The 11,689-nt window shown below is 38.2% G+C and overlaps 1 non-coding gene across 1 annotated transcript; it reads left to right on the forward strand.

The window, feature by feature from the left end:
• Window positions 1-11,130: 11,130 nt before the first annotated feature.
• On the forward strand, window positions 11,131-11,203 carry Trnaa-agc. The gene has a single exon. It is a non-coding gene; the product is annotated as a tRNA-Ala (tRNA).
• The last annotated feature ends 486 nt before the right edge of the window (window positions 11,204-11,689 follow it).

Consider the following 11,689-nt stretch of genomic DNA (forward strand, 5'->3'; position numbering starts at 1 on the left):
ACAACATGCTATCTATTTTTACTAGTAACATCCTGAATGCAATTGATAATTGTACCCTGAAAATTAACAAAAAAACAAGTTATTCATACTTTACAGTCAATGACGAAACTCGAACGATAGTTCAAACAAGTCGGGAAACCGGAAGTTAGACGCTTCAGGTATAAAAGGTTTTGTGTATTTCTTATATAATGACATTTGAGTGTGCATTTGCCCCATTAGTACGTCGCACGTAATATACGCATATATTATGTGAGACCTTTTCAACAAATGTCGAAACTAAGACCAATTTCGAAAAGTACTAATCAAGACCTTTCATTTGATACCCCACATGACTATATTTGGTGAAAAAAAATTTACACACCCCTTTTGCATGTACCCCTCCGCCATTAAATTGGACATAAAAGGATGTATCTCACTGCATGCGTGAGCGTTCACAGTTCCCACCTTTCCACTAAATCTGATGTAAATTTCTATAACCCTTTCCGTGAAAAATGCGTGTGACGGACAGACAGACAGACAGACGAGCAGACAGACAGACAGTAACCCGATTTTAATAAGGTGTTGTTTCACACAAAACCTTAAAAGAAACTCTGTCAGACGAAAATGGCAGCGTTGTCGTTGCCCCTGTCTTCGACAAGAACTTAACAACCTTAATGCACTGATCCAGGATTAACTTTTTTCCTTGCGGAACTCGAGATGAAATACTTTGTTGTCAAATTGCGAGAAGGGATTCAATAAATTTTAAAAAGTCTAAAAAGTCATTGAAAAACTAGAAGTCAGACTGTCCTAACCCTACGATCTAGCGACAACTTGATAGTGAGTGATTCAAGGAAAGCGGTGTTGCTTGTAGATCGCTTTGTAGCCACTCACACGATAGCCATTGAGCAAATAATCTAAAAAATGAGTAGGAATACCCCCGTTCCTGCCAAATACGTTTGTAAACCAATAGATTTGTGCAAAATTTAAAAAAAAAGAACATGAGCAATATGAAAGCGTCCGATCAAGGCAAAATTCCAATTGTTATTTTAAAGAATTTACCTAGAAAAGCTGCTGTTCTACCATTCATTTTTAACTCCTGCCTCAAACTTTCGTATTTCTCAGTAACCTGGAAATTCGCGAACATTACTCCAATAGCCAAAGCAGATAAAGACAAATCTAACCCGAAAAACATCCGCCCGATAAGTTTGCTGCCAACATAAGCAAATTCTTCGAGAAACTATTATCCACAAAACTTCAACGAAAATCCGGTAGAAATAAAATAATCCCGAATTTTCAGTTTGGGTTTCGGCGTGGTCTCTCAACTTGTCATCAGCTTTTAGAGTAACTAACGACATTCGAACCAGATTTAATGAAAAGAAATCTGTGGTTATGGTGACACTTGGTATCGAAAAGCGTTCGACGCAGTGGCACGCTGGGCTGATTAAGTTCAATTTTCCTCTCCACCTTATTCTCATAATTAAATGTTTCCTAACCAGCCGTACATTTAGAGTGAAAATAAGTGGTAACATCTCTCTGCCGGAGTCCCACAGGGCTCTTGTCTTAGCCCTTTCTTATATAATATATTCACTGGAAATATCCCATTAGATCTACATAGCCAACGAACAAGTTTCGCCGACGACAGATGTCTTTATTCTAGCGGTTGGAAAGCATCCCCAGTACTAGACAACTTGAAAATTTTTTTGTGCAAATTATACCAATATTTCTTCCGATGACGTATAAAGACTAATGCTACTCAAGAAAATTAAAAAACAAAACAAATATTTGCTGGAATGCTTACATCACCCTTCTAGGTCTAACTTTAGATAAGAAATTAATTTCCAGAGACCATTTAGAGAATGTCTTGTTGAAAGTCTCAAAGTGTATGTGTATGTATACGCTATACCCTCTTATCTGTAAGAAATCCCATCTTTCACAAGCTAACAGATTCCTTCAATATAAGACCACAATTTTACCATTGCTTATGTTGCCCCAGTGTGGCATCATTGTGCTAATTGCCGTCTTGCCATGCTCCAAGCTGCCCAAAACAAATGCTGGCATTACTCATCTAGCCACCTTCATCAGATTGCCAAACTCCAAGATGCAATATTTAAACTTTCATCTACTTTCATCAGCAAAACAACAATTTCAATAATATTCCCGTAACGTCTGCTCTGTAGTTCCAAAAGGTTTGTTCCCTCTTAAGTAATTTTATTAATCTGCCTGTATCTAGTGCTAAGTTAATTCTAAGGTTAAAAAATAAGGTTCTTGATTACTTTTTTTATAGTAATTACACTATTAATCAGTTTATACTCAGCAATAAGCTAAAGATCTCAAACGAAGTTTGAAGAACTCCTGATTTCTAGATGTGTTATTGAATTCTTAAGTCGAGTTTTTATGAATAAAAATATAAATTAAGTTAAATATTTAAAGTTAAAAGTGCGATCCTTGGGTATCGTAATAAACGAAGTAAATTCTTTCTCGATTTGATAGATTTAATAGGTAAATTCCGTACTCAAAATTTCAGTAGATGTTTTGCGTACTCATTAGCTGCAGCAGAATCAATTCTTAAATTTGCTATGCAAAAAGTTGTAAAAGAAGACCAAAAGCAATGGTTATAGTGCTACTTACAAACGATGCTTGGTTTTGAATACATGGGTAAAGAGCAGAATGACATCACGATACCACTGTTTGAAGGATGCTGATTAAACCTAAGGAGGAAAAAGCAAGGATATGCAAAATTAACTATCAAATTTATTGATTAACTCCAAATGCATCATGGTTTAGCGATCATGAGACATGGACATCAGGTGGATTAAATGTATTAAGAAATTTGGGCTCATTTGAGATTAACCAATAACAATACTAACCATGAATACTGTCCGAGAGGCATGGACATTTTAAGTACGACTCGATTCTACTAAGAGTTTGTAGCACTTATTTATTCTACAAATCGTTCAAATAATATCAGAAACCAATCTATTAACAAACTTTTGTAGAATTTAAGTCTGATTGAATTGATTAAAATTTGAAAATTATTTTAAATGAATTGAAGAAATTATTTCTAACAAAAACTTTTTCTTAACTCCCCGGATTCCTTTTTGCATTGACTACATTTCTGCACTGACATCGAAAAATGATTTTTGCTGTCCAAAATGATCTACCACAGGTTCAAAGGCTCTGAAATGCATATCCGAAGACTTGACCCGGAGTGAGTTACGCAACAGATTCCTGGGAAATAATACTTAAAATAATAAAGATACAACGGCCTGGTTTGGCAGTTTGTTCCAAAATATCTCCACACAATTACCTTCCTACTTTAATATTTAATGACGGCTATTCCTATATTTGCAAAATGTTGATTGTGATGGGAATAATAGTTCGAATTGCAACAAACTATAATACGAGGCTACCAGTAGCAGACCATCGTCATCGAATATAGTCATGTCGGGTATGAAATTAAAGGCTCGGTTAGTACTTTTCAAAGCCGGACATTTGTTGGAAAAGTGGGGAGTGGCAGCGTCTGATGAGTTGCCTCTGCCCTGGACGAAACCGTTAGTCCCTGTTTTTATCCGCTCTTGGTCTAACTACACCCAACTTAGAGGATTGAAAAATAATCCTGCGAGTTAAGTGGAATCAGGTCAGGTCTGTGTCGCCACACGGATATGGTTAAGTCCCTGCCCCCGATAACAGAAGACTGGTTCATTCGCTCCACGGCAGAACTTGGGTGATGCATTCGGAATTTGGACATAGTAGTCCGTATCTGTTCCTCAACGCTTCCCGGATCAACCTTCGTCCACGACAATACCCCGAATGAATAAGCCAGTGAAGGGATGGTGAATACTTTCAGTGCGCTTATTTAATTCTTCCCCAGGAGATACGATTTCAGCACCACTTTAGCCGCAGCAAGGATTCGCACAGCAGAGCATCCTTATGGCGACCAGCTCGAGAATGGGTTCCTTGCAGAATTACTAGATTCTTGTAGAAGTCAGCCTCGGTCATAGCTTGGATATGGAGGCCATAAACGCTACGTACGGCATGTGGCTCGTGATGTCCTTTGGGTATGGTTTCAAGTTGACACTTTTCTAATCCAAATATCATGGCTTAGCATTTCTACTATTCGCAACAGGCTCCTAAGAAGGTCAATACCAGCATACAACTTGATGTCATCTAAGTACATCAAGTGAGTTGGCTCACACTTATTATTATTAAATGATCGGTTGACTGTTTGTCTGTCTGCCCCTCTGTTTTTTGCCTATCAGTCTTTCGATAGTACACAGTTTTCTCACAAACTGGTATACCCATTGACACGAAATATGATGCAAAAGTGGGAGTTGTGATCACACATGCATGCATTGTGTAAGATCGGTCTACATTGAAACAAAAATTGCACCTCGTTATGTAGCCTAATATGTGAACTATACAACAAGAAACACCACGCGATATAACAAAATACTTCATGAATATGAAAACAATATAAAATACCCTTACAAAAAGATCCATTTTTAAGGTTTTGTGTAAACACAAAACCTTATTAAAATCGGTTTACCGTCTGTCTGTCTGTCTGTCTGTCTGTCTGTCTGTCTGTCTGTCTGTCTGTCTGTCCGTCACACGCATTTTTCTCGGAGACGGTTATAGCGATTGACACCAAATTTGGTAGAAAGGTGGGAGCTGTGAACGCTCACACATACAGTGAGTTACATCCTTTTACGTTGAATTTAAGGGGGGATCCCCATACATGCAAAAGGGGGGTGTAAATTTTTTTTCCATCAAATATAGTCATGTGGGGTATCAAATTAAAGGTCTCGATTAGTACTTTTCGAAGCCAGTCTTAGTTTTGACATTTCTTGGAAACGTGGGGAGTGCGGGGGGTTGAAAGTGATCATTTCTTTAAGGGGGCCATTCTCAGAAACTACCAAACCGAAAAATCTGAAAAAAATCAGGAGGCTGCCACTATATAGTGCCTAGGCTCCGAAACACCTTTCATACCGATATCTGTTCAAAGAAAGTTAATAATAGTATATTACTATAATTTTTTATAATTGGCTGGAAACCCCCCTTAAATTCATCCTAGCGGCACGATGTAGGCTATAATGTAGAGCATGATCGTACCAAGTTTGATGGAAATCGCACTATTACTAACAAAGTTATAATACCTCAAATTTGTTGCTTCTTTGAAAATTGAAGACTATCAATGCCAATATCACCCGAAAGTGGATACTCTCACATAATATATAGCACGTAATACTACGTACTAAGAAATACACAAAACCTTTCGTACCTGAAGCGTCCAGCTTCCGGTTTCCCGACTTGTTTAAGTTCTAAAAATAGTGTAAAAGATATCGGGAAAGCAGAAGGTGGAAGGTATGAAATCTTTTGTATGGGTGTTTGCCCCATTAGTACCTAGCACATAATGTAACTTTATGTATGCCTGGGCGTTCCCAGATCCCACCTTTTCACCATTTGGTAAGAATCGATATGCGTGTGGCAGACAGACAGACAGTAAATCAATTTTAATAAGGTTTTATTTTACACAAAACCTTAAAAATGTTAAACATCACTTTAACCTATCACAAATCATCGATGCTTACGCGAATTTTCCGAATCCATCTTGAAAGAATCTTCCCACCCAAGTACAGAAAATCATTCTCTTTTGTTTTGCAATTTTCGAATCTATGTATTTATAAGTACTGTGCTAAAATTTCATGAAGTGCCGAATAATATCTTTATAATCATAGTGTGATACAAATTTTTCGGCACATCTAGTTTGTTAATTTTTCCATAAAAAAAAAACAAACTTTTTGGGTGGGCACTGAATATGGCATTAGTAGTAAGAAAATAAATAACGAAATTTATTTTCAAATCATTTAGTTGCTTATGTAGTTACCATATCTTTTATTTTTTTCGTTCGTAGTTCATAGTAATTAGACTATATTTTATTGTTTTCTGTACTTAAAATTTATTTTAGAGAACTCACAAAAGATAAATAACAGAGCTATACCAACCTCAGTTATATCCAAAATGTTTAATGATAAATATAATTTATTATATCCGAATTCTGATACAAGTAAAGAAAAGAGGACAGATGAAACGCCATGAGCTATCACCAGTAAAGAGGAAAATCGTATTAAAGGAGAAGTCAGATAAATAAAGCAGGGAAACGAGTAACAAGTGCAAAATATAGGGAAAATAAGGCAGAAAAAACCACTAAACCACTAACCACTATTTTTTCTAAGAAGGATTTATTTTGCGTTTAAAGAGATAAAAAGAGAAGATAGTCCTGTGGTTGTGCGGAAATAGCATCAGAGATAGTGCGAAAGTGGTCCAGCGAAGCATGTCTGAACAACACTTCTTTTCGAATCAGAGGAAATTTTATGTGTGCAGAGTAGGTAGGTCCTGTCCTTAGATGAAGAATCTGATATGAATCGAGATTGCTGTCAAATTGGTGGAGAATCAGCCATGGTTTGTTCATACCTGCTATTTGATGGATTAGGAGCCAGAAAAAAAAATTTGTATGTATGGAAATTTCATTAAGCTGGTATTCGGGAAAGACATGCGCACCAAGAACCTGGAATTTCAGATTGACAATATTAGAATGTTCTCAAGTTTACTTGAATAAAAATGGTTGATTAAATGAAAATATTAAAATGTTGGTGATACCTTGACCTAACCAGTTAGAAGCCAAGACTTGGATTCAGCCAAAAAGTCAAGAAATCAATTTCCGATATTTTTTGCAATGAAAACCGTTCTAAAGATACAAAAAAAAATAATTGAAAGCTACTCAAGAGCACAAAGACCGAACACCGTGAGGATCTCCAAAATTTGGCAGTATTGATATCTGATAGATATACGCAACTGATGAGAACGAACAACAATACAAGAAGCAAATATAAAAAAGATACCTTGTTAAATTTGTTAATAAGTTTTAATTTAAAACTCTTCGCCGAACATGACCGCACCGCGATAATTCAATAAAAAAAAGTGTTCAGCCCAGCATTTCTTATTCTATTTCCTCTTTTGTTAAAATTACTATTTTATACTGATTATATTAAGATCTTCACCATCTGGTGATGATGAATGATGAATACACTATTATTTCAACTATGAAAGTGGGGTGTCGAAAAATGTTGCACCGCACTATGCAACGATTTTTGTGAGTTACCCCAGCACCACTTGTATTAGCCGAAAAGCGTGTTCTGTGCTATTCCTCCTGCAAACTATTTGGTTTAGACTCCTCAAATGAAGCAACAACTCAACGTAAACAGGCTATATTGGAATAAAGTAAAATTTGCCAGAAATCAGAAGGTCGACTCTATGGGGCAGACATTGTTGATTAGCTGGAAATTGCATTAATGATTTTTTTCAAAACAAAAATTTTGAACCCTGCATTGTAAATATTTCGAAAACTAATTACATTTTAATTGCATGTATAGAATAAAAATGTATGGCTATCGTCCCTAATCAAGTTAAAACAAAAACGAGTCAAAATACCAGAAGTTGGGTGCTTTAGGTAAAAGCTTTCGTGTTCATCTTAAACAACTCTATATGCACGTTTTCTATTTGTACATAAGTAGTTAAGAATACAAAATATCCCACGTCTTAAGGGACAACAAAAATGCCGCTCTAGTGGCCCTAGGCTCCTTCACAAGGATTTTCCTTGCCGGCAAGAGTCCAAATTTCTCCACTTGGTTGCGTGAATCCTTGCAATTTCACCCTTCAGAGGTGACTTGACAGTAGATGGTCGGATTCCAAGAGCTGGTTCTGGCCGCACCATTGTGAATCCAGACCCTCGGCGAGCCAGTTTGTCAGCCTCCTCATTACCGGCGATGTTAGAGTGCCCCGGCACCCACATCAGGAATGTTTCGTTCAGTCGGCCAAGTTTTAGCAGCACCTGATGACAACTCCATATCAACTGGCTTAATATGTTGTTCCCATTTAGTGCTGATAATGCCGCCCGACTGTCGGAACAGATTCGAATGGTGCGACCCCTCCATTTCTGTCGCAGACATTCTTCTGCTGCCAATGAAATGGCATATATCTCCGCCTGGAATAAGGTCGTCATTTTTCCGAGGGGTCGGGCTAGTTCTATAATCGGATTCTCCGAGAACATCTCTGCGCCCGATCCATCCCCCATGACTGAACCGTCGGTGAAGATTATTAGATTTGTAATCTGAAAAGGCTCATGGCCACTTGTCGACCATTCTTCTCTTTCGGTGATTACAACAGTGTATGTCTTTTCAAACACGAATCTGGAAACCATATGATCGGTCGGCATCAGGGCTACCTGATGTTTCTCAAGGAATTTCCAAATAGACGCATGACCGTTTGATTGGCCGCCTTTCCACGCCCCAACGGTATCGAGCCTATATGCGTCGTTGGTCGCTTTCCGTTTCACCTCCAAGTGAATGGGGGGTAAATTTAGGATAGCTTCAAGTGCCGCAGTCGGCGTAGTACTCATTGCTCCAGTAATACTTAGGCAACCTAGTCTCTGAATCTTCGTTAGCAGCTTCCTGCTGTTAGCAAAGTTCAGTCTTGGCCACCAGACGATGCATGCATACATCAAAATGGGTTTTATTATGGATGTATACATCCAGTATATCCGTTTAGGTGAAAGTCCCCAGGTCTTACCTATCGTATTCCTACAGCACCAGAGCAATCTGCAGGATTTCTGATATTGTTCCTGGATATGATGCTTCCACGTTAACTTGGAGTCGAAATGTACTCCTAAGTACTTGACTGTTTGTGCCAGCTGGATTTCCGCCCCTGCTAAGGTGGGTAGCGTATAGCTGCCCCACCTGACCTTCCTAGTGAACATAACTAGTCCAGTCTTCCTAGCGTTCACTGTGAGTCCATTGCGGAGGCACCAGCTGTGGATTACATGCAGAGTTGCATTCAAGCGGTCACATACTGCATCGGCAAACTTGCCGGTAATTATTACGGCTAGGTCATCCGCAAATGCTTGCGCGAAGACTTTTTTGTCCTCCAGGAGCCACATCAGGGTATTCATTACCAGGAGCCACAACAGTGGAGAGAGAACTCCTCCCTGTGGACAGCCCCTGAGACATCCTGCTTCAATAGACTTCTGGCCGACCGATATGTGAATTTTTCTCCACTCTAGCATGTGAAGGATCCAATTGATTAGAAGCGGTTCGATTCCATGCTGTCTTGCCGCATCACAAATTGCCGCGAATGAGGCATAATTGAAGGCACCTTCGATGTCCATGAATGCGCCTAAGGCGTATTCTTTTTCGGACATCGCCTTTTCAATTTTTGCCGTAAGTTCATGGAGTGCTGTCTCTGTGGATTTGCCTTTCTGGTAGGCGTGTTGCCTATGGTGAAGTGGCCACTTAGGAATGTGTGTATCCCTTATAAACCGATCTACTAGTCTTTCTAGTCCTTTTAGCAGAAAGGACGTTAGGCTGATTGGTCGAAAGCTTTTTGCGTCTATGTAAGTGGGTTTTCCTGGTTTGGGAATGAACAACACCTTCACATCCCGCCATTTAATTGGAATATAAACGTGTGCAAGGCATGCACAATATATATTCCGAATGTGTAGGCATCCATTCCTTCTATTACTAGCGTAGGGATGATGCCTTCCGGACCTGCAGACTTGTATCTATGGAACGAGTTAAATGCCCATTTCGTTCGCTCCAGTGATACTACTTTGCATGCCAGATTCCAGTCTCTCGGTTGAGGGCTGTATGCACCTGTTGGCCCCGAGATTAGATTTTGGATGCTGTCATAAAGGACATAAATACTGTGTTCATCCTAAATAAACAAACGATATAAATCTATTTGAAATGTGAAATTTTGACCTTCAATAACTTTGTTAATAAGAGTCGGATTGCCCTCAAACTTTTCAAGATTATGTCCTATATTACCGTGACCCAGAACTTAAGGGAGGCTTTCCGATAAATCTCCAAAGTATGGTAATATACTATTATTAACTTTATTTGTGCAAATATCGGGATGTATTTTAAGGCTTAGATTTCATAAAGATACATCACTGTGATTTGTGTGAACGAGACCTGTTTCACTTTTTGGTGCTCAAATTTGTTGCTCTATCTCCCCTATGTTTTACCGAATATCAAAAATAAGTTTTGCACTAGTACTATTCGAGGCCTTTCATTTGATACCCCACATGACTGACTGACTGGAAAAAAAATACATTCCCCCTTTCGAAAGTATGGGGAGCCCCCTTCAAACTTAACACAAAATGGCACCATTCGCTATAAATCCATATGTTCTCACTAAATTTCGTGAGAATCAGTTCAGCTTTTTCCGAGTAAATCGGATGGGACAGACAGACAGATATTGAATCGATTTTAATAAGGTTTTACTTCACACAAAACCGTTAAAATTCAATTACTGTACATTAAAATGTGATAAAAGCTAACTTTCTTCAACCGAAGGCCATTTTTTTGCTTTTTGCCATAAAAAAAATTGATAGAGGTAGAGACGATAGCCACTTCTTTACTGATCATACATCCTCTCGATTATTGGTTTCGGGCCCCTGTTATAGTATTATAATTAATTGTTGACAACGACCAGAAGACCGACCGAAGCAACGATGGCATATTTCACTAGATTTCCACCTGAGAACCTCTCGTCTGCTTCTAAACATGATCTATATCCAAGAAAATGGAGCAGTCCATAGATAGATAAAGGTAGGACCAAATTTTATTTAAAAAATTTTGGTTACAAAAAGAAATTTAATATTTTCATTTCATTCACATTTAAAAGAAATTAAAAGTGAAAGTTTTTGGTTGGTTTCGATATTAGGTTTTTGTCTCAAATATTCTTTAAATAATATAATATTATTGTGTAACATATTGATTTTGAGTAACTAGATGAATACAAATTCATTCGATATATGTCACGAAAATCTAAACCAACGTTAAACCGAAAGCCCGTATCTTCGTGAGCAACGAATAATTATCTGCAATAAATATCATTTCAACTTTATCAACAAAAGCTCATTGTTATTCAAAACTAGTTCGATGACAGGCAGGTACGTGTGGTAAGTGTATGATTGTTTCAATGTTAAAACCAATTTCGTATCTACATTCACTTTGGAAGAGGTCTCTATGTATCGTGAATCGAAAGTAGATCAATTTTTACAGAAATTTAGTGACCAGTTAGTAGCTTATCACGGGGGATGTAGCTCAGATGGTAGAGCGCTCGCTTAGCATGTGAGAGGTACTGGGATCGATACCCAGCATCTCCAAGATATCCTTTTGTTTCGACGCTAATTAGACAAAATGTACTTTCGCAAACTGTTTTTTATATTAATTGTGCTTTGAAGGGCATTTTTGCGATGGATATAAGTTAAATAACCAAACAGCAAACGTTTTTGCCACACTGTGGAGTGACTAAGACGAACCGATATCAACAATTATCATTAAAAGGGATTTACCACCAAATTACAAACAAGCCGGGAAACCGGAAGCTTGACGCTTCAGGCATAAAAGGTTTTGTGTTTCCCTATGTGAGGAGCATAACATAGTTCTCCATTGGTTACTGCCATTGCCAGAACTCAGCGATTTAAATATCTCGAGTCAATGCTATCAGCCAATGGAGAACTGCGTAATGAAATTGTTTCACACATTAACGAAACCTGGGTGAAGTGGCATTCCCCAACTGGTGTTCTTTGTGATCGACGTATCAGCGCACGTCTCAAATCAAAAATTTACTACAATGTCGTCCGTCCGTC

Source organism: Hermetia illucens, chromosome 3, assembly GCF_905115235.1.
Source record: "Hermetia illucens chromosome 3, iHerIll2.2.curated.20191125, whole genome shotgun sequence".
Taxonomy (NCBI): domain Eukaryota; kingdom Metazoa; phylum Arthropoda; class Insecta; order Diptera; family Stratiomyidae; genus Hermetia; species Hermetia illucens.